Source organism: Dipodomys merriami, unplaced genomic scaffold (assembly GCF_024711535.1).
Source record: "Dipodomys merriami isolate MVZ:Mamm:240054 unplaced genomic scaffold, mDipMer1.0.p SCAF_73, whole genome shotgun sequence".
NCBI lineage: Eukaryota > Metazoa > Chordata > Mammalia > Rodentia > Heteromyidae > Dipodomys > Dipodomys merriami.
The window spans coordinates 60,074-84,208 of NW_027206324.1; the positions used below are offsets into that span (position 1 = coordinate 60,074).

The following is a 24,135-nucleotide window of genomic DNA, read 5'->3' on the forward strand; positions in this document are numbered from 1 at the left end:
GGTACAGGCCTCTTTGGACTTGGTCTGAGGATGGACCCTGCCTGGGATGACTACTTCTGGACATGAGTGGCGATTCAGTAAGATAGGATGTGACCCTCCACCACTGGGTTATTTGTGTTGGTTCATCCAGGGCCATTAGATTTTCACACAGAGGAAGTGCTGAGGGCTGATGCTGTCTTGGGTGACAAGTGTGTGATGGGAAGGACTTGGGCACAGCTGGATTTTGCTCTGTGGACACTGGGGTCAGGATGCTGAGCCTGCAGAGCTGACTGATGATATTTGTAGCAAGAGGAGGGCTGGGTCTCCTGGTGGACAAGTGCATTTCAGGATTATTTGGGGAGCTCCTCAAAGAATGTGGTGGGATTCTGATGATAGAAGCAGTGAGGCCTAAAGAGGGTAAAGGATAGGCACCTGGTGAATGACAGGGTTAACATTGATGCTGGAGGAGAACTGAGAGGCGGAAGGTCATGAAGGGAGCTGAGGAATCCTGAACTACTCATGGTCCAGTGTTCAGTGAAGAGGGTACGTGGGGAGGGAAGTAATGTTAAATTCCATGATGTTTCCATGCCTTATATTTTTTTCCTTTTGTTTCTTGGTTGTGTGTATGTGTTTGTGAGTGTGTGCTGGTACCAAGGCTTTATCTCAGTGCTTTTTTCCTTAATTCTCTTTCTGTTTCCTTTTCCCTCAATTTTCTCTTTCATCTTTCCCCACCTTTTCCCCTCTCTACCATCTCTCATTCCTCCTCTTCCTCTACCTCATACTGTCTCTTAGTCTACTTTTCCTTCCCCTCATCTTCCTCTTTTCTTACCTCACTTTTTCTTCCTGTTCTTAAATCTGTCTCTAACTCTGTCCATTTCTCTGTCTCAGTCTTTCTTTTTCTTTCTTTCAATTTGCATGTTCATGCCTGGTGATCTTCACTTGAGTCACACCTCCATGTCTGTATTTTTCTAGTTAATTGAAGATGGAGTCTTCTCAGACTGGCTGTAACTGCAATCCAGGTATCAGCTTCTAGGATAGTTAGGATTACAGAGCCTCCAGCATCAAGCAATGCACTTGACTTTGCTCATCTCTTGTGGCACAGGTTGGTGTCTCTGTTGTTATGAAAGGGATTTGTGTACTTATCTGTCACTGACACACAGCTTTGTCAGTGACACATTAAAAATGGGTGTGGAAGTTAGGTGGTGTTAGTCTGCTGTGCAGAATGGACAGGGAGAGGACATGTATAGTGTAAGTGTATCAACTATCAACACCCTTAGAATATCAGAACATGTGCACACTCAAGGACATGTGCACCCCCATTTCCTAGTGAAACAGCATGATTGAATAGCAGCTTCCTTCTATCTTTAGCAAGATGTCTCAGAAGCACACAAGCAGATGGCTGCTCAGGAATTCCTCTGGAAATCAGCCTCCTTCAAACCCAACCTGATGTGCACGTCGAGAGGGAATTAGGAAGGAAAATGTGCTCTTTTCTTCCTTCAAGTTCAGCTCTCAATGCAGAGCTAGATGTGTCAGAAATGATCTCCTCTTAGTGATGTAGAGACTTCCAGGAGACAAGGCCTTGCTGCCCCAATAAGTGCAGCTGAGGCTCAGAGTGAGGGAGTGGACTTCAATTCACATCTGTGGGTTTGGCTTATGAGGCTAGTGTCTTGTATTCCTAGTGCAGTAGAGAGTGTGCCTCATTGCCGCTGTGATTTCAGTGTTGGGTTGCATTGTGGAGATTGGGGAGAGGGGCAGTATGCCAAGCAGGAGGCAAGTCATTTTATGATTCCATGCCAGCCTTGTCTTAAGGGGCAAGATGAGTTTTCTGTCCAAAACTAAGGTCTACCTTTGACTTTTCAATGGATGGTCTGATGCACAGGCATGCTAGAACACCTTTATGGAACAGCTGCAGTTCATTTGGCTCAGCAGGTGAAGGAGACAGGACCAAAAGTTGGCCCAGAGAATGAGGCTACCACCGCTTAGCCAGAATATCACACAGACCATTATGAAGGCTTCTAGCCAGCAGGACTGGATCAGGGCTGGAGGAAAGACTTGGAAGAACTGAAGAGGGATGAGCCAATGTGGGATGGAAAGGCTTCCCAGAGGAGGAGCAGGGGAGCTGGTGTGTGCATTCCATCTCCATGTGTGAGATTGAGGCACAAAAGGCTTCAGGCAAAGGATATGGAAACACAGGTGAGGAGACCATGAGGCAAGGGTGAGAAGGGCTGTGGAGGAGAATCTTGAGAAAGTAGTGGGAAAGAGCTTTGACCATGTGCAGCAAGATACTTGTCAAATAAGTGTGTGAGGGAATCAGTAGGCCTTCATTCAATGGATATTTACTGAGTGACCACAGGGTGAGAGACATCATGCTGAAGACTTACACAATGCTGGGAATAGCACAAAAGTATCTCTCCTTGTGAGTTTTAACTCAAGCATGGAGAATGACATTACCCAGATTTACAAAAGTAATAAACAGAATACATCAGAAGGAAGATGTAAGGAAGAAAGAGTGAGTAGGATGAGTAGTGGGAATACTGTGTGTTTGTATGCTTGTGTGTGTGTGCATGCATGTGCATAAGGTTGTATTTTTGAGCAGGGTATCATAAAGTAGACCTTTTTGGTGGGGGGGTGGGGATGGGACAGGATGTGGGAGTGAGCAGCTGGGTGTCTGGGGAAGAGCATTCTAGGCAGTAGAAATAGCAGCTACTTGAGAGAATGAGTTAGGAATGTCATTTGTGTCCAGGATTTGGAGATTAGCCAAAGTAAAAAAATGAAAGAATGAAAAGAAAGGAATGAAGAAAAGAAGGGAGAAAGGAAGCCTGGCATAGGTGGCTCCAACCTTTAATCCTAACTAGTCAGGAAGCTAAGTCCTGAACATCGTGGTTCTCAGCCAACTCAGGCAGGAAAGTTCATGAGACTCTTATCTCCAACAAGTTACTTAGAAAAAGCCAGAAATTGCCCTGTGGCTCAAATGGTATAGAGCATTAGTCTTGAGCACAAAGAGTCTCAGGGACAGTGCCCTGGTCCTGAATTCAAGCTCCAGGACTGGCAAAGAAAAAAGAAAGGGAAAAGAGAAGAGAGAAAGTAAAAAAGATTGGTGAAAAAAAAGTTTTAGAATCAAAGGAACTTTTCAGTCTGATCCAATCTGATCATACATTACTGTAGTTTTAAAGAGAAGTAGTGTTTGCCCAGAGTTTTGTAGTCAGTGACGATCAGCATTCAGGATTATAGAGTACACTTTTAACTTTTAATCCACTATTTTCTCTGAGAATATTTCTCAGTTTAATGCTTCCATTGGTCCCAAAATAGATGACATTATATATTGCTCTGCTTATGCATTATAGTTTTGTGCTCAGCTTTATTTATGTATTTTTTGTCGATCATGATCTCTGGGCCTGAGCGCTGTCCCTCAGCTCTTCAGCTCAAGGCTCTACCACTTGAGCTAAGGGCACCACTTCTGGTTTTCTGGTGATTTGTTGGAGATAAGAGTTTCACGGACTTTCCTACCCAGGCTGGCTTTGAATCACAATCCTCAGATCACAGCCTCCTAAGTACTAGGATTACAGGCGTGAGCCACCGGCGCCCGGCCTCAGTTTTATCTTTGAAGTGAACATTTAAATAGAAAAAAAATCCTTTTCAAGTTGTTCTACCTTACTAAAGAATAAGTTTACCTTATTAAAGGATAAATTTAGTTAATGGAAGCCAATTTGGAAATAAGGAAGAACCGGTTGTTGAACAGGATAATGAAGAAACTTAGCTCCCAATTTGACCTCTAGGTTTTGGATACTTTTTATTGTATGGCAAAATTTTGATCTTGACTATTTTATTACTGTCTCCTTTGTAACCCCATTTGAAACTTGAAAATGATCTTTTGTAATACCAATCTCTTTCTATGAGAATATCTAGAACATAAAAGTTGGTCATTTTTCAAATTATTTTTTTAAGCTGGTCATTTTAAAAGAACCATAGTTGGAAAGCCTCCTTGCTTCATGAAATACCTCAATTCTGAAGATTACATTTTGAAAAGGTTTGGAATATTTAGATGGGTGCAAGTGGCTTATGTTTGTAATTCCAGCTACTATAATTGTGGCTACAAAGCCAGAAGTGGAGATATGGCTCAAATGGTAGAGCATTAGCCTTGAACAAAAAGGTTCGCAAGAATGGGGGTGGCTCTGAGTTCAAGTCCTAGAACTGGCAAACCAAAAAGTTCGTAAATTAAACTACTGGCAGTTTAAAAAGCCTTACATATTGTGAAGTGGCCAGTTTATTAGATTTATCAGATCTAACAATACATTGTCTTTCTGTGTCCTGGGAGTCTCCAAGAATTGTATTAATAACTATTATGGAGTTAACAGAGCCTTTTGGAACCAGAAAAGCCTAGAGACAAGTTCTTCTTTTGGATACAGATTCCATGTTCTAATTAGAGCCAATGGGCTAGGATTTCTGTTCTCTTGGACAATGTTTAGGGTACTTCCAAGACAGATAGCTAAGCCTCACTCTACTTTATTCAGTGGCATTTATGCAATGTATTTCCTCATTACTAAATTTATGGAATGCATATATTATAATCTAATGTTTGTGTATACTCTCATCTTTATAAATTACAACTGATATTTGTAGGTTGGACACTCGTGGCTCACACATGTAATTCTAGCTACTCAGGAGGCTGAGAGCTAAGGATAGGTGTTCAAAGCCAGCCCATTCAGGAAAGTTCAGAAGACTCTTATTGCCAATAAGCTACTCAGAAAAAGCTGGAAGTTGCACTGTGGCTCAAGTGGTAGAGTGCTAGGCTTGAGCACAAAGAGGCTCAGGGACAGCACCAAGCCCAGAGGTTTAAGCCCAGGGTTGGGGGAAAAAAAGCTAAAGGATAGTGTGTACGCCATAAGTTCAAGCCCTGGTTACACACACACACACACACACACACACACACACACACACACACACTCACACACACAAACACACACGAGGTTCCAGGTAGAGAAGGCTGTTTAAACTACACACACACACACACACACACACACACACACAAAAGAGGTCCCAGGTAGAGAAGGCTGTTTAAACTACACACACACACACACACAAGGTCCCAGGTAGAGAAGGCTGTTTAAACTAAGATTGACCACAGTATATGAAGAGCCATAAATGGAATACTTTGTTATTGCATATTTGTTTTTGTTTTCAAATAATTATTTAATTAGAAATATTCAGGCCAAGTGGGTAGCATGGAGAGCTGATACAGATATTTGGATATTACAAGATCCAATGCAGGTCTAAATTCGACCTGGATTTTTTAGACCGATTAACTGTCTACATTAATTTAATTTATTAAATAGTGTCGTGTTCTGCTTTGAAGTGTATAAGCACAACTACAAGAGTGTTTCTGCTGTATTCTGAGTAGATATTTTCACAAAGTGTAGTTTTTAATTTCTTTAACATTTGACAGTGTTTGTGGCAACCACTTTTCCAATAATAACTACAGTGAACACGTCTTTACTACTTTCCAGGCTGGGAACCACACAAACGAAAAGGTTATACTTTCAAAAAAAATAATACATTTTGACCTGATGTAAAGTTTTCCCTAGTCCTGTCTTATTCTACATACACCAAGCAATTATTCTCTAGCTCCCATCATCTAGGAATCCCACATTCAATGCAATACTGATCATATGATTGCTCAGGAACAATTAGATTAAAGGGATAGGGAAGGGCATGGAATGGTGTTGTTTTCTACTCTCCATTTCCTGGAGGTTGGTGGGTAAAGGCTAAAGATTTCAATCCCCCAATGTTTTTTTAATCACATAGCTATCTAGGGTTTCTACTCTAAGCAATTGCACTAGCATAAATTCAGGTGTTGTTGAAATAAATTCATTATAAATAAAAAGACATTCATATCACTCAGGAAATTCTGAGATTTTTAGGAACTCTGTTCCAGGAATCAAGGACAAAGATCAAACATATTTCTTCTCATACTAATACATATCGCTCTGAGCACTAATTTTACCTATGACTCCATAAAAAGCATACTGTTGCTATACACATTTGATATCAGAAGCAGTAAGTGATTTGCGCATAACCATAAAATTCATAGGTAGTAAGATTTTTAATTTAATTAATCTACCTTTGAAAAAAAGTGTAAAAATCGCTCTCTCTCTCTCTCTCACTCTTTCTCTCAAATCTTCCCCCCTCCATGAGTGGCATGGCCCCTCCTGTTCCTTCACAAGGTATTCTTTTCCTCATCCTCTAGCCCACAGAGCAAACAGGAATGTTGCTCTGGCTGACATGTCCAGCAGTGGTATAACATATTCATTCAAAATCACTTCCAGCAGACATTTCTGTTTTCTACAAACAAATGAGTGAGTATTTGCAAGTTTGATTTTTGTCCCTCTACTTTGTCACAGAATGACAACTTCTTCATATCTGGTATGTCTAGATGGACTAAATGTGGTCTTTGAAAAGGTTTGGAGAACTTGAGAGAAGGCTTTTCATATCAAATCCACAGTGAATCTTCAGGGGATTCTGGTGGGCATATGTGGCTGTCACTCTAGTATTCCTTGGATGGCACCAGCACTACTGTCTTGGCCATGAAATATTGCACAGGCTGTCATCCAGGACTTCTAGTTTCACCCCAGTTGTCTAGGGCCAGCAGTTCTCACTGCACCTCAGTCTTTCTCTCTTTTTCTCTACCTTCCTTCCTTCCTTCCTTCCTTCCTTCCTTCCTTCCTTCCTTCCTTCCTTCCTTCCTTCCTTTCTTCCATCCCTCCTTCTCTTCCTCTCTTCCTCCCTTCTACCCCCTCCTCCTCTTCCCCCTCCTCCTCCTTTTTTTTTTTTTGGTGCCAATCCTGGGTGCTCTCTCTGGGCTTCATTTTGCCCAAGGTTAGCACTCTACCACTTGAGCTACAGTTCCACTTCTGACTTTTTCCACATAGTTCATTAAAGTTAAGAATCTTAAGGACTCTCTTGCCCTGACTAGCGTGCAATTGTGATCCTCAAATCTTAGTCTCCCGAATAGCTAGGATCAAAGCCTGATTCACTAGTCCCAGCTCCATCCAGAGTTTAGTGTTGCACCCAGTGTAAGAAAAAGTCTTTTCTATACAAGTACAGTAGTTTGTTTCCTTTGTTAATCTTAGGAGAATTTTTTTGTTTTTGAAGGGTTTTGATTTTGCCTAGGTGGCTTGGGTCTTGTTAATCATATTTTAGTTTTCCTGAGCACTTTAAGACATCCTGTTTAAAGCTCCTTGAAGTGTAATTACATCCTGCTAATTAGGCCACATACTTTTGCAGATTGTGAACCTGAACTCAGCCAATGTGAGCAGAGGGGCAGGGCTTGCTTGGTTAGCTCTGTGTGCTTGCTTGCCAGATGCCTGTCTATGACTTACCCTTTTGCAGAAGTAAACTTTGCTTTGCAGATTTCCTTTCTTTCCTATGCGAAACTCTGACATCCAGAGCTATTTCTAACACTATTTTTCTGGGACTTCGAGTTGTTCTGCTGTCATCAAGGGCTTCTCATTGAACTCCAGTTATCTGGAGCTTCGTGGTATATTCCCTACCTCTTGCATCAGACAGGCATCATCCATCAACGGGGATCTCATGGTTGCACCTGCCAACATCGGGCTTGTTGTTGCAACTGCCATCCTCTAGGGCTTCTCACTGCACCCTAGTCATCCGGGTCTTTGTGATGCATCCACCATCATCCGGGGCTTCTCCTTGTACCCACCACCATCAGGGCCTTCTTATGATGCCCGGGTTTTGTGGTGTATCTGCCATCATCAGGGATTTCTTTTCTGCCACCATCAGGGCCTCACGTGGCACCTGACATCATCTGGGACTTGGCTGACCTTCCAGGACTGTTAAGACCTTCATCTGCCCTTGTTATGGGCTGAAATCTTCTTCTCTGGGACAAGGAGAACACCCCAGGCAATGCATCAGCGAGCTCCCAACCCAAGAATGCCGGTGAGTTTTCTAGGTCATCCGCCTTCTCTGTCCTCCATCTCCGGAAGGCCTCTGCTGTTCTTCTCACCTTGCCAGCCCTCGGCAGCCCATGGACGCCATGTTGTCAGCAGTCTGGTGGGGCCCTCCCCTGGGCTAGGCAAGGAATAGAGGGCTCCAGGATAGAGGTTGAGGTCTGTCCCTGTGTCTCCAGTCACCCTACAAAGGCCTGTCCATGGGTTATCCTGTGGAGGGCCTGACCAAGGATCCCTGGGGAGCTCTGCTGAATGCTTGTCCTTAGTCACTCTGCTGTGGCCTTTCCCAGGGTCCATAGCTCACATCCCAGGATCGCTGGTTCACGGCTGCAGGCCTTTGTTCCTGTTCCTGTATTTATCCTGCATTCCCAGGCTTATCCAGAGGCCAGAGAAACCTGCTGCCAAGGGCCCCTTGGGAGCAGGTCTGGCACAGTCCCTCTGTCCTGATCCATCTCACCCTGCTCTTCCTTGGTACATAAAGAAGCTATTGACTTTTTGAGTGCTGGTGTTATATCCTGCTATGGTTGCCAAAAATAGTTATAAGATGTGGGGGAATATTGGTGGAATATTTATGGCCTTTTAAATATAGGCTATTACTTGCTAATAGAGATAATTTGAGTTCTTCATTTCCTATTTGAGTTATTTTTTTTTAATTTCTCTTGTTTTATTGCTTCATCTAGGAATTCCAACACTGTATTGAATAAAAGTACTTAGAGAAGTTGCCTTTTCTCATCTGATTTTTAGGGGAAATGATTTGTTTTCCTCATTTAGTATGATCTTGGCTTCAGCTTTGTTGTATTTAGCTTTTGTTAAGGTAATTTCTTTTTGTGTTATTTCAGATGTGCTTTACACAGAATAAGCCTCAATTGCTTTCTATTCCCTGGCTTTCTCAATCTCCTAGTGATGAACAGCTTTCATTGAAGTTCTTTATGTCGTTATTATAAACAGTTGTACTTTTTCCATCTTTTCATTTTCTTATGAAAAATTATACTAAGCAAAGTAACAAACTAACCCAAAGTTAACAGGTTGCATGTGGTAATTAGAATGTGCCTATAAATCTACAAGTAATCCCAATGCATAGTAAAAGACTGTTAATTGCACTTGGACATTCACAAAGGAGGATATTATTAGGAGAGGATTGCAAAAGCTCAATGGCTATGTGTGATTATATAAAATGATACTTATAGAAATGAACTCCAAGAAATGGAAGCAAGAGATTTTTATTGTACTGTTTGGTGTTCTATTTTTTCTTTTTGTCCTTTTTTTCCCCTGTTGGTTTATTCCCTTCTGCTGCTGTTTTTGATTTCTGTACCCTTTTTCTTATGTAAAGTTTACCTGACTTGGTGAGGGGAAGGGGAAAGACAGAAATGATGGGACATAAGATGAACCAATTCAGCAGTGAAACCCAGTAGATGCTATATTGGAATGAACTATACAACTTGGAGAGGGGGAATAAACATAACCAAAAATTATTCGCCATCATTTTTTTCTTTTACCTCCCTTTCCCCTTATCCTTCTACATAATTAGAATCATGTTATAAGTGTATGTATATATATATATATATATATATATATATATATATATACATACATATATATATATGGGAATATAGACATATGTATATAGACAAAAACACACAATGCTGTCTTTTTTCGCTTGACTTGCCTGGCTCAAAATGATGTTTTCCAATTCCATTCATTTTCCCTTCCAAAGGGCATTTCATATTTTTTATGGATGTATAATATTTGATGGTATATGTACAATATCTGTTGTATTAATTCAGAGGATTTAGCCATTTGGCTATTGCAAATAGGACTAAAATAAACAGTATCTGGCATGCAGATGGTTTTCTTGATTCACACTAATTTGGATATATGCCTAGTAGTGGGTTGGCAGAGTTAGGAGATAGTTCTAGTTTTACTTTCTTGAGGAAGCTTCATAATAATTTTGGTTACACTAGTTTACATTCCCACCATCAATGTTTGAGGGTCTTTTCCCCCTGAATACTTACCAGCATTTGTTGTTTGCTTTTTTGATGATTGTCATTGTGACTGTGGTGAGATGGAACCTTTGAGGTTTCCTTAGGACTTTTAACTCATGTTTCCTTTATAGCTAAGGATGTTAAAATACTTTTTAGATTTCTTAATCTGGAAACTGTTCAGTTTTCTTACCCATTAATTCGTTGAATTATTTATTCATTTTCTGTTTATTTTTTTCAGAGCTTTGTATATTCTGGACATTTACTCATTTACCTGAATAGCTAGTGAATATTTTCTCTCATTCAGTGGACTGTTTGTTTTCAGTGGATTGTTGCTTCTACTGTACTTAAACTTTTTAATTTGGTGCAGTCCCACTTGTTACTGTTCTTGTTTTCTGGGTAAGTGGAATCTTACTCAGAAAATAATTAGATGTGCCGCTTATCTTCTGGGGAAATCTCTAGACTTTCCTGTAGTAGATTGAGAGTTTTAGATCATATTTTTGAGATTTTCAGACTATGTGGAATTAATTTTTGGAGAAAGTGAGAGATGTCAACTTTCAGTGTCCTTCAAGTGGATAACCAGTTTTCTTAGCACTATTTGTTGAGGATGCGATTGCTTTCTACTGCACGTTTTTCGTTTCCTTGTTGAAAATTAGGTGATTGTAGCTGTGTGGTTTTGTTCCTGGTCTTCTTATTAAGGTTTATTAGTATTTGGGTATATTTTTGTGCCAGTACCAATCTGGTTGTATACTGTGTTTCTGTAGCATAATTTGAAGTGTGTTTTCCGGATACCTGTAACATTCTTCTTAAAAATTTAGGCTTACTTTTGCTATTTTTTAAAAAATGTTTTCATTTTTTTTAAACATTTATGATTTTGCAAGATAACAGTAAAATATTGCTTTCAGTATTTTACTAATTGGCACCATATGCCTTTTAAAGCTAACTGGAACATTGTTTCACTGTAAATGAGTGTAAAATAAAGATGATTATTTCTAATATCCAATCATGTGATCAGTTATGAATTAAATCACTATTTTTGGCTCTATGTAAGATGTGTAGGGCCGTGCAGGTGCTGTGGGCGGGAGTGCAGGGAAGGCGAAGAAGGGGCCAAGCAGGCCAAGGGATGGGCTCCCACTCCCAAGGCCACCAGCACTGTGCCTGCTGGGTTTGGCTGCCTCCTGCTGCAGTGCTCAATACCCAGGCTCAATTGCTCGCCCACTCCCTGGCTCTTAGGCTCCCTCAACCTGGACCTGGCTGCCTGTTGCAGAGCTGCAAGGCGGCCGGTGCCCTGGCTGGAGCTGCTACCTGCAAGAGAAGGCAGCAGAGGCCGGCTTGGCAGGCAGCTTGCTCTCCCACTAGCCCTCAGTTCTGCACTCTGTGCTCAGCTTTCACCCTGCTGTTCTCTCTTCTGGCCTGGCATAGCCACTACAGCCCATGGCTGCCTCCCTCCTCTTCCCTTCCCTGCCTCTCTTCCCCCTCCTCTCTTCCCTCTATCCTGCTACACCCCCTGTCCCTCCCCTGCTTCCTGTCCTCATTTCATCCCCTTCCCCCTCTTCTCCTTAAAGGCTAATGAAGTCTTCTTATTCATAATAATGTCAGTTTCTGTCACCTATCTATCTTATGGCTGTCTGTCAATTTTCTTTGTGCCCGACTTCACTGGATTTGGACCCTTTGTTTTGGGAAGTCCCGTGCAAAACCTGCCTTCTATGGACAGAGCTGAAAGTTCCAGATGTTCTTCATCTTGCTTTATAGTCCTACCCAAAGTCCGGTGTGCATGGTTTACAGTGCTGGGGTGCCCACCTATTGCTCTATGACCTCATTTCTATTTTGGCCTTAGAAGCTGCCTAGCTTCCTTTATAATGGGTATTTTGCTAGCAATTATCTTCACATTTATACTTCACAGTCAGTATCCTGTTATTTTGGAAGCTACCAAATAATCCTTCAAAATGTTCCTTTCTTTTTTAAACTGTCTGGGATCATCCCCCTCCGCCCCCCCCCCCCCACACACACACTAAGAAACTACAAAGGCTAGGAAACTTCTCAGCTCATTTCTTTAGGAAATGGAATATCTAATTTCTCTCAGGACAGTGAGTATTTCCAAGGAGCCTAGGATTTTAGTCAAGAAAGAATTTTTTGGGGGGTGGTCCGGTCTTGGGGCCTGAACTCTGGGCCTGGGCGCTGTCCTTCACCTCTTCAGCTCAATGCTAGTGCTCTACCACTTGAGTCACAGCGCCACTTCCGGCTTTTTTTCTTTTTGCCTATGTGGTGCTGAGGAATCGAACCCAGGACCTTATGTATGCAAGGCAAGCACTCTACTACTGAGCCACCTTCCCAGCCCCGAAAGAATTTTGACGATAACCTTGTCAACTGCATATATTGATCTATTATGCTTATAGTAGCAATAGCCTTGGGATATATAGCTATGGAATATTGGGAAATTCAGTTAATTAGTTGGAGGGTGGTGTGTATATGTGTATATGTAGATATTTGTTTGCATAAATGTGTATATAGAAACATAGATGGCCTCTAATGTGAAAGAGTTGAATTTACTCATATCCAGAATTTTTGGACTTCAGTTCCTAATTATGAATTCTCATTTTCAGTAGTTACAAAATGCTGAATAAATATAAATAATAATTAAACCTTCATAGAATCATAAAAGAAGTGAATTTATAGTTTTCTTCTGAGAGTTTAAGTTTATAGGATGTTTTGGTAGATCAGTAGCAACAGATATCCAGTTGTAATTTTATATATGAAGGGACATTGGTTGCTCAGGTTCATACCTTATCACAAATTAGCTTTTACCAATATTATAACTTTCTAAGTCCCTTCGTTATAGTTTCTTAATTCAAGAAAGAAATAACTTAACCCCTATTAATAGAGAATGTATGTTTGTGATAACATTTTCTATAGCTTTTCAAAAACTTATATTAGGTAAAACTGTTTGTAAGGTCATTGTAATTCATAAAGTCAGTAAACTTTAGATATTTATGTTTGAATACTTTTTTTGCACTTCAATGGAAGTTGCAGAAACATAACTGTACAGAGTATTTTAGTGTTATATAGGGCTGTATCCAATTTATATATTTTAGAGATGAGAAATTAGAGATAGATAAGAGGCCTAAGGCCCTGTGACTGGCCTTCAGTGTAGATCTGACACTAGAACCTTGTGCTTATTATGGTTAAGATGATGGTTCTGTTGATTATTGTGGTGATCCAGAATGTTCAATGATGCAATTTTGACTATCTCTTGTTCAGTGTAATTTTTGCTTTGGTAAGCGTATTTAGGATTCCAGAAAAAAAATTAGAGAGGGGTTTTGTTTTGTTTTTTATTTTTGTGAGTCGTGAGGCATGAATTTAGGGCCTGGGCAATGTCTCTGACCTTCTTTGCTCCAGGCTAGCACTCTAAACTTTGAGTACAGATCCACTTCCGTTTTTCTGGTGTTTAATTGGAGAAAAGAGTATCATGGCTGCCCTGGCTGGCTTTGAACTGGGATCCTAGATCATGAGTAGTTAGAATTTGTGAGCCACCCATGCCTGGCTCAAGAGAGGTTTGTTTTGTTTTGTTTTTTAATTTATTAGTATCCATTAGTTACACAAGAAGAATTTTGGTGTGACATTTCTGTACATGTATACAATGTGTCCCAATCACAATCTCACCCTAAGAGAAATAGTTTTCAAAAAACAGAACTGAGTACTTTAATGCTGGAAGCTATGATTTATTCTGGTATATAGGTTTAGATTTAGGCTTTGAGTTTCTACATTTTGTGTCTATTAATATTATATGGAAATGTAGGACTGACTTAAGGTCTTCTCTTCTTAAAAAATTGATCAAAACATTAATGTCATAGAGTGGGTGGTGAGATCATTTAACCGGTGTTCTGATTAAGAGTCTGTTATTACCCAGACACTAGGGTTTATGCTTTAATACTAGCTACTCAGGTGGCTGAAATCTGAAGACCACAGTTCAAAGCTAGCATGGACAGGAAGATCCATGAAACTCTTATCTCCAATTAACTATGAAAAAGTTAAAAGTGGAGCTCTGGCTCAAGTGGGAGAGCATTAGGTTTGAGCAAAAAAGCTGAGAGGCAGTTCCCAGGCCCTGATTTGAAGCCTCATTAATGGCACATGCACACGTTTGTACATAAACACACACACACTAAACACACACACACACACAGAGCCATTATTGATTTTGCAAATGCAGTGCAGTCCTCTCTTCTTGACTGGCAGATTTTTGACATAATATTTTATAGTATATTTAATAATCCTGATATTTATTTAAAGCAGAAAAGCAAATCTTCAACTTTATAATGGCTTACTAAGAGTTATGAGATCACAGTGATATGTTCTGAAAATAATACCAGATGGAGATCAAATCAAGGAAGCAGAGATAAGACTCCCACTGACAATGAGTACTGTAATGATTGTGTGGATATACTTGTAACTAAGATTCAGCTGATCTGGTTTCTTAGATATTCTCTACCTCTTTCTGTATTTCACTATGATCTCTTCCCAATTTTTGTCTTCTTTTTCATTTTCTGCCTTGATATGTTAATACTTTGTTTTTCTTCAGTGAAAAGCTATTGGATCTCCTTTTAAACAAAAAAATACATGGTTTTATGTAGGTTTTACATTTGACATCTTAAAGTTTCTAGTTCTCTGGAGTTAGAATAATAATAATTCAAACGCTGAAATAGTTTTGAATAATAAAAAATACTGTTCATCCTTACAGATACTGAATTCCCAGTACTGTTTTGGGGTATATTTCACAGCAGAAGAATGGTTTTCAATACTCAACAGAATCAGCTTTGCTCTGAGAACTTTTTCCCTGTGTTATTAATTTCACATCGTTTGGATATGTCAGAAGCACTGCCTAATTACAGACTGTGAACACGATTTATGTATTTGTGTTAATTAGAATACAGAATAACAAGAATATTAAAGAAGGTAAAATAAGTGGGCATTTTTGATTGTCAGAAAACTTTACATTATATAAAAATATTTTTAACAAATGTTTTTTTTTTTTTTTGGTCGGTTGTGGGGCCTGAAACCTGGGCCTGGGCGCTGTCCCTTAGTTCTTCAGGTGAAGGTTAGCACTCTACTACTTGAGCATCAGCCCCACTTTCGGCTTTTTCTGCTTATGTGGTGCTGAGGAATTGAACCCAGGGCCTCATGCATGTAAGGCAAGCACTCCACCACTGAGCCACCTTCCCAGCCCCAAATGTTTTGTTCTTTAATATGCTAGTTACCCCATTGCTCTGTTATAGTTCTATACAGTTATGGGGAAGAAAAATTTATAATAATGATACTCTGAAATAAGGTTGCTAACTCCTTTTTTGGGGGGGGGCTGGTCCTGTGGCTTAAGCTCAGGCCCAGAGGCACAGTCCCTTAGATTCTTTTGCTCAAGGCTAACATTCTACCACTTGAGAGTCACAGCTTCACTTTCAGCTTTTTTGGTAGTTTATTGGAGGTAAGAGGCTCATCGACTTTCCTCCCTGGACTGGCTTCAAACCAAGATTCTCAGATCTCAGCCTCCTGAGTAGCTATGATTATAATTATGAGCCACCAGTACCCTGCTCAGGGTTTCTAACTTCTTTGAAAACAAATGTTTTTTTAAAAAATCTTTTTAAAATAAGGAAACTTTAAAAAATTTACACCATTATATGAAACTATCATAATAATATAGGTGGAAAAAGTAAAGTTGTTTGCTGTGGTATATGTATCATGGTAGTGGAGAGGTCAGGCCTGACTTGCTTGGGCTGCCTATAATGACTCTCCCCCAATCCTGGATTCCCTGGCTTCATTTTAGTACAACATATTTAAAACACTGAAAAAATATATATGTAAAATGTATGTTGAGAGTCTCTACTAACTGCAGTAAAATTCTTCACTTTTAGACCTTGCTAAAAATAGAATATTACCTGAGTAGTGCATATGTTATATGAGTTCATTCATTTATGATTACATTTGGTGGGAATCAAGGTCTCCGGTAGAATTATCACTGGGTAACAATATTTCCTATACAGGTTTAGAGATCACATCTGAAAGAGAATTTCAAAAGGATTTTTCGTTGAAGCAGCTAATATATTAGCAGGTTTTTCAACATAATTCAACATATATGTATTGTATGTCCATGGTATACAAGGCACTGAATTATCTCTCAAGAATACAGAAAAGGAAGAAAACAGATTTTGTTCTCACAGAGTTTATGGTTTGATAGCAGAAGAGGAAATTTTATCCTTGTATGACTTTCCCAGATCACAAAGTCATAGAAGAAATTTAGTTCTTAGTTTCCTTTTTATTCTACATATGAAAAAAAATTGAAGTGATTTTTTTTCTCTCATTTATTGTCTTTGGCGGTGCTGGAGATTCAACATAGGGCCTTAACCAGGCTAAGCAAGAGCTATGTCAGTGAATTGCAAGTTTTTATGAAAAAGTTAAACATTCATACAAAAGTAAACAGAATTCTTTAGTGACCTCTCTATATCTATCTTCAATCAAATGTGGGAAATTCTGTTCTGTCCTCTACCTTTCACACTAATTGATACTGAATCAAATCTCAGACATATGACTTTACCTGGAAACCTTCATGGTGCAACCAAAAATGACAGGACTCTACAAAAAACAGAATAGTTATTACTCTTAGCAGCTAACAGCAGCATCTTAATGCCATTTAACATGCTGACATTTTTCTTATAAATGACATAAATACACCCCAATAATTGTTTGACACCTTTTAATCTTTGTAGGTTCACCCCCTGCATCTTTTTTCTTCCTAGTTTTGGTTTGCCCTTTAGAATTTTCCATGCCCAGATTGTTCTCTTAGTGTTTCATGGTATAGTTTAATAAATTCTTCTGCCTTGTTTATTTTCTGCAAATTGATAATTAAGTTTTCAAGGTTTTATCCAATTATGGTTAGACTATTTTGGTTATATCTACCTCATAGGTTAGGAGGTGGCCCTCCATCCTCAGTATAAGAAAGATACAGACTTACAAGGTCTGGTTGTGCCTCTGCCTTTCTGACTCTCTCTCTCTGTGTCTTTCTAACATGAGAAAAATGGTGGTCAGTGCATAGATACATTAAATCATTAAGGGCTGCCCAATGGTGATGTTATAATTCTATGATCTCTTTCATTTGCTGAGTGTCCAGAATACATTTATAAAGAGAAACATGCACTGTTTGCTTAAAAACACGGTTGTAATTTGTGTAGTTAAAGAAAGACCAAGCTAGGCACTGGTGCCTCACGCCTGTAATGCTAGCTACTCAGGAGGCTGAGATCTGATGATTGCGGTTTAAAGCCAGCCTAGGAAGAAAAGTCTGTCAGACTCTAATCTCTAATAAACCACAGAAAACTGAAGTGGAGCTGTGGCTTATGTGGGTAGAGCACTAGCCTTGAGCTGAAGAGCTCAGGGACAGTTTCCAGGCCCAACAGACCATGACAAACAGAAAAAAAAGGGAGGACAGATATTTTATTTTTGACTTTTATTGGCAAGTTTTCAAAATGATGTACTTCTCTATTATTCTTCAAAAGGAAAAAAAAGAAAAGGCTCACCACATCGCCTTAATTATGATGGCTAATTGTATGCATCAAGTTGAGTGGGCTAAAGATTTCCAGATAGCTGACAAAGCTATTTTTGGGTGAATATGAGGATGTTCACATGAGAGATTAGTATTTTGATATGTAGATTGAGTAAAGATCACCTTTCTTTTATGTTTACTTTATATTTTATTTTTAGTGTATTTTTAGTATGTTAAAGTAGTTGTGTTAAGGAATTGCCGTTCAACAAAGCAATATATGAGTACAATGCATCTTGATTAATATCATCCATTTCATCATTTCCCCATCCCTCCCAATTTCACCCCTTTCTCAGTTTTGTAAGATAAACATTGAATTTTATGACTGCATTCTTCCCTGTTCTTCATTTGTCTAGCTCCCTTTCTTTGATCCTTTTCACTTTTGAATACTCGTTTCCTGTTGTTTATTTTGTTGGACTGTGAGTCAGCCTTTCTTAGCAATTACACTCTGAGTTTATTCCTGATTCTACCAGATTTTGGCTGATACATTTGTGTATATTTGCATAACATTGAAGATGTTTACTTATATTTATAAATGAATTCTAGCTTTCATATATGAGAGAAAAAATACATCTTTGACTCCCTGAGCCTGATTTCTTTTAGTATGATATTTTCTAGGTCTTTCCATTTTTTTGCAAATGATACAATATTATTCTTTCTAAAGGATGAGTAAAATTTAGTTATATAAATTTCTTTACCCATTCATCTATTGAGGGCCACCTGGGCTGATTCCATACCTTGGCTGTGGTGAACAGTGCTGCAATAAACATGGTTGTGCAAGTGACTTTACTGTATCCTAGTTTGTAATTTTTAAGAATAGAATTGCTGGATTTTACTGTAGTTCTTTGAGGATCTTCCATATTGTTTTCCAGTGTAGTTGAACAAGTTTACACTCTTACTAACATTGTACTAGAGTTACTATTCACTCACATCCATACTAGAATCTGTTATTATCTGTATTATTGATGATGTCCAACTACTAATAACAGGCTGGTCTATGGGTCTTCATCTTCCTGCCTCTACCTCCAGAGTTGGGATTTCAGGTGAGTGCCATCATGCCCAAATTGTTTCCTATTTTAGAACTGTCAGGTTTCTTTTTTCTTTTTTTTTATTGTGAAAATATTGTACAGAAGGGTTAAATTAATGAGTACATTTCTTATCAAGCATTGTAGCCTCCTCCTTTGTTTCCCCTTCCCAGCCCTTCCCATCCTCCTCCCGCCCCCCCAATCCTCCCCTCGCTGCCCCCCCACCAAAGTTGTAAAGTTCGTTTTCGACATAACGACTTGTATATCTCATTGTTGCAATGGGTCCACCTGTATCCCTATTTAAATGATTTGTTTTTCCCCTTCCCCTCCACTAATTATACCAACAGCAAATACAGTGAAAGCAGGGATTATACTGTGGGGGACGGACATACAAAGCAACAAAGAAATAATCTTATGAATGTGTTAGTAACAATCACATGAAAGAAAAAATTTGAATACATATCTTAGGGTTCATTTTCCTAACATCACCTTATCTGACCTTTTCTGCTTGACTCATACATATACTAGATATTGGAAATAAGGGAAAACATGGGACCTATGTTTCTTTGGGCTTGGCTTACTTCACTTAATATAATTTTTTCCAAGTCTTTCCATTTCCTAACAAATTGGGCAATGTCATTCTTTCTGATGGAGGCATAGAATTCCATTGTGTATATATACACCTCATTTTCTTGATCTATTCATCTACTGAGAGGCATCTGGGTTTGTTCCATATGTCAGCTATGGTAAATAATGCTGCAATAAACATAGTCGTGCTGGTAGCTTTAGTGTGGTCTTGTTTGTAAATATTTGGGTAAATGCCCAAAAGTGGGATTGCTGGGTCATAGGGGAGCTCTATGTGGAGTCTTTTGAGGAACCTCCATACTGCTTTCCAAAGTGGTTGAACAAGTTTACACCCCCACCAACAATGTAGTAAGGTTCCCTTCGGTCCACATCCCCTCCAGCCTCTGTTGTTATTAGAGTAGATCTGCCAGGTTTCTCTGCACATGTATTTTCCCATAATCAGTGATAGGTATCATCATTAGTTTTGCTGGTCTTGGGCTTTAACGTAGGACCTGGGTGCTTTCCCTGAGATTTTTTTACTTGAGGCTAGCACTACATCATTTGGACCCATAGCTGTTGGGAGCCGACAGTAAAACTCCAAGGTCATCTTGACCCTTGTGCTCACTTGAAGGCACAAGGACCTGGCTTTCATGAATAACACCAGGTGTCCGGGTTTGCCTTGCTATGTCTGTAGAATTTTCTTTACTTTCTATCAGTTGACCTTGTCTTGTTTCTTTCTGCACCCTTGTTTTTATTAAAGACTTTTCTTGCTTTTCTGCACTATGGTGACCTTAGGTTACCTCTTGACTTCTAATAGTATAAATAAGGAGAGTTAAAAATAAACGGGGCTGCAGTCTTGAGCTGCAGACCTCCCAACCCCATCCTTTGTCTTATGTCTTTATTTTTCCGTCCTCGCCCCCTAAATCAGGAGTTCCTTTCGTTGCCGGCTAGTTCCGGCACATAGCACCAATTCCGGTAGTTAATTGGAAATGAAAATCTCACAGGCTTTCCTGCTCATGCTGGCTTTGAACCATGATCCTCAGATATCAGCCCCTTGAGTAGCCAGGATTACAGGTGTGAGCCACCAGTGCCTGCCTGATATCATCATTTTTAAATGTATGCTTCTCAAAAGTATGATAAAGTGCTAACCTAGTATCTCAGAGTATGTCCTTCTTTGGAAGTAGTATTACTTAAAATTAACATGAGAGTAGAGTGGTACATTTATCAGAAATGATCAGCATCCTTAAAAGGAAAGAGAAAAATAAAGTGATACATGCAGAGAGAAGATACTAGAAGAAGATATCAGAGTGGTAAAGTGCAAGACAAGGAATGTGAAAAGTTCATGGCCACCACAAAAGCTAGAAATAAGCAGGAGGAGCAAAGTTCTGCTGACACCTTTGACTTCAGCCTTCTAATCTCCAAAACTGTGAGAGTGTTCATTTTTCTGTGTGTGTGCTGCAAGCTGCTCACTTTGTTATCCTTTGTTACAGTGACATTCAACACCAAATATAACCATCTTTACCAGTGATGTACTCTATGAACCAGTTTAATTATATAATAATAGAGGATTTTTTTTTGGTCATGAGTCTTGAACTCTGGGCTTGGATGCTGTCCTTGAGCTTTTCAGCTCAAGGCTAGTGCTCTATCAGTTGAACCACAGCACCACTTTGGTTCTCTGGTGGTTAATTGGAGATAAGAGTATCACAGACTTTCCTGTCTGGACTGGTTTTGAACCATGAATCTCAGATCTCAGCCTCCTGAGTAGCTAGGATTACAGACGTAGCTAGGATTACAGACAAGAGCCACCAGCACCTGGCTAATAGAGGATTTTTAAAAGGTAAATTTAATGTAGACTTCTTTTTGATTTTGTTGTTGCTTTTCAAATTGGAAAATAGTTTTTTGTTTTTGTTTTTTTTGGTTAGTCGTGGGGCTTAAAATCTGGGCCTGGGTGCTGTCCCTCAGCTCTTCAGCTCAAGGTGAGCGCTTTACCACTTGAGCTACAGCACCTTTTCCAGTTTTCTGGTGGTTATTGGAGATAGGAGTCTCACGGTCTTTCCTGCCTGGGCTGGCTTGAATCGGTACATACATTTCAATTGTTTGCAAAGTTGGGCATTTTCAGTTGTTGCAAAGTCTTTTTTGGTCTAGATTATTTCTCTTTGCCTCTGTCTTTTTGTCTTTGAAGTGAAATTTTAATAACTTGCAATGCTGTATATTTAGTGGAGTATTACATACAGTTCAGTTTATTGTGCTAACTTGTGACAAAATATAAACCCATTTTACTCATGTTGATGTTGTTGAGATGCATTTTTATTTTACTCCAGCATATTTATAATCTTGTGTCTCTAGCGGTCAGTGTGGCTTAAAGAAATTTTGTTCTGCTTCATTTCAGACTACATTGAATTAACATTTAGTTCAAAGCACCTTAATCACTGTGATGTTAAAAATAATGGCCAAGGGAACAGAAGTCAATTAAAATGACAACTTCTACAAACATTAACTTATACAATGATATTGATTTTGGTACATAGAAATTTTGACTGAGCCCATGGACTTTAATATTCTTGGAAATATTTGAAGTATTTTTCCCTTTATCATGGAAATTGTTACCACTTTTGTTTAAAAAATACATGAATTATTCTTCTAGTTTCCTTTTAGAAATAGATTTGTGCCTCTATTCAATGCTATTCAGATAGACACCTCTGACAAGCCATATTATTTCTTCATGAAGTTGATTTGATGCAATTATATGTATGTTTCCATATTTATGTTGTGTTTAAAGAAGAGGCATTATGAAATTCTTGGGATGTATAGACTTGTCATGGTTTAACTAGGATGCTATTGAAAAGTCTATCATAGCTCTGTCACAACTGTCTGCTTTAATATCCACCACACTTTTAAGACTTCTTTAGCTCTCTAATTTCTTCTTCTTCATCTCTTTCTGTCTTGATTTATTGGGATAATATAAAGGTGAATTGCTGATAAAATTGTAGATTTGGTTAGAATTCTTAGATGACTTCATTTATTAAATACTCTTCAATGAACACATGGTAATGGTAGGAAGAGAGGAAAGAAGACAAGTTTATATTATTTTAGGGATGGGCATCTGCAAAGTGAACAAGTGCTCCCAGGGGCCACAGCATGAACAATTTCGCATTTATTTATTCTCTTGTAAACTATAATCAAATATATGTTAGTAATTACATTAATATATAACAATGTAATATATAATATGGAATAATTACATTTGTTAGAGATTGTATTTATTTGATTGTATATGTTGTAGAACCCATTGCTGCATATTGTAGAAACAGTAAAGAAGGGCTGGCTAGAGCATCAACATGCTGAAGGCAATAGAAAGCAATATCAACTACTTGCTACAGCAACATATACTGTATACTAAGATCAAAATGATGCAGAGATTAGCATGTCTACTGTATAAGGATGACAAACAAATTGCTAAAGCATTTCATATTTTAAAATATTGCAAGTGTATATCTATATGGCAAGGAAAGGAATAATAAAATGTGTAGAGCCAAACTCTCTATTTCTAGAAGTCTGGGACCACTTAGAATATGAAGAAATGCCTATATATACTTTAATAGCTCCTAAGAGATTATTGTTTGTCTCCTTAGTCCATATGTAAGGAACTCATTTAGTGTGCAGAGCAGTTTTGTAGTTGTAGGAGATATTGTGAGATATTTAACAGAGTCCAGTTCAGAGTTTGATGCAGCAAGGTTCTAGAAAATACTAGAAATATGCAGAGGAGGAAGGAGCTGGAGTGATAGGAAAATAGTTAAAGGAAAGCTATTTTTCAGATCCAGTATCCTTTGAGTTCACACCCTACTTTGATTTTTATGTGTAGCCATGTAAAAGAGTTCTAGCCATGTAATATTGTCAGTCCCATGATATGTGCTATTTTCAGGCCTCATCTACAAAACTCTCCTAATCATTATCCTTTCTCTTCTTGCACTAGTGACACTGGAAGCCAAATATCAAAGTTAAGCAGAATCCGTGGCAGAATCTGTATTCCTACATCAAGAGAAGAGCTGCTTGACTATCATGAATACCTAATTTGGACTTTAGGAGAGAAGAAACAAACTTCTGTCAAGCCACTGATTTTTTAGTTTTGTTCTTCAAATCACTGTTATTATCATTATTATCTTTTTATTAATTTTGGTTTATTAGTCAAAACAATATACCTTTCTAAAATAAAACTCAGTATATCATGTTAACCGTCATGAGAAGATGAAAAGAAAAAACGTCCCCACCCTCACTTCCCCACCCTATCCAAGCTGATGTCATAGTTGAGAATAGAATTGTAGTTACTAGAAGTTGGGGAGAATAAGGAGAATGTGACCATAGAGGAAGGCTCAACAGTAAGTACCAACTTACAGTTAGGATCAAGAAATTCTGATGTGCCATTATGGAGATAGGTGATTTAGATGATGAGAATTTATTGGTTATTCCCTGAAACTAGAAGAAAATAGTCTGAAAATTTTCAGCAGAATAAAATGTTTGTTTTTCTGCCACAGAAGCATATGTTTAAGTAATAGAGAACAAGAGTCTGGAAAGTAGGGTGCAGCAAAATATAGACAGTAAAGACGTCCTGGAGTCAGAATATAATACAACTGGTTAAACTATAATATTGAGCAAAAGGATCAAAAAGTTAGTTGTCTCAGTTTATAGAGCTTGAAGTAAACCTACTGAAGTGTAAAGGTAAGGAGAGTGGTAATATGTCTTAGGATAAGAAAGATTTGTTATTGTTTCTGCATTGGTGGAAGTGACAATGGATGGGGTGGGAAAATTGTGGTTGAGGTCAGAGTGGAGGCAGAGATTTCTTTCCAGGAGAGGCTAGTTGAACACGTGAGCTGGTGGTGCTGGTGATAAAGGAATAGGCTGAAAAAAATGAGCCACGGGAATGTTGATGACTGTGGGAGCACTGAGGAAAGGGAGAAGCTGGAGATAACTTTTAGGTCTATACTTTAGAGCAGTGAGTGTTCCTTTGCCACATGAGTTTGAGGCATACAGAAAAGGAAAGAAATTACCAT

The 24,135-nt window shown here is 38.8% G+C and overlaps 1 long non-coding RNA gene across 1 annotated transcript; it reads left to right on the forward strand.

Annotated features, from left to right (window-relative positions):
- Positions 1 to 35: 35 nt before the first annotated feature.
- LOC138818286 (uncharacterized) lies at positions 36 to 23,289 on the forward strand. Its single transcript, XR_011369052.1, has 4 exons — positions 36 to 77; positions 952 to 1,081; positions 7,774 to 7,929; positions 23,061 to 23,289. It is a non-coding gene; the product is annotated as an uncharacterized lncRNA (long non-coding RNA).
- Positions 23,290 to 24,135: the final 846 nt, after the last annotated feature.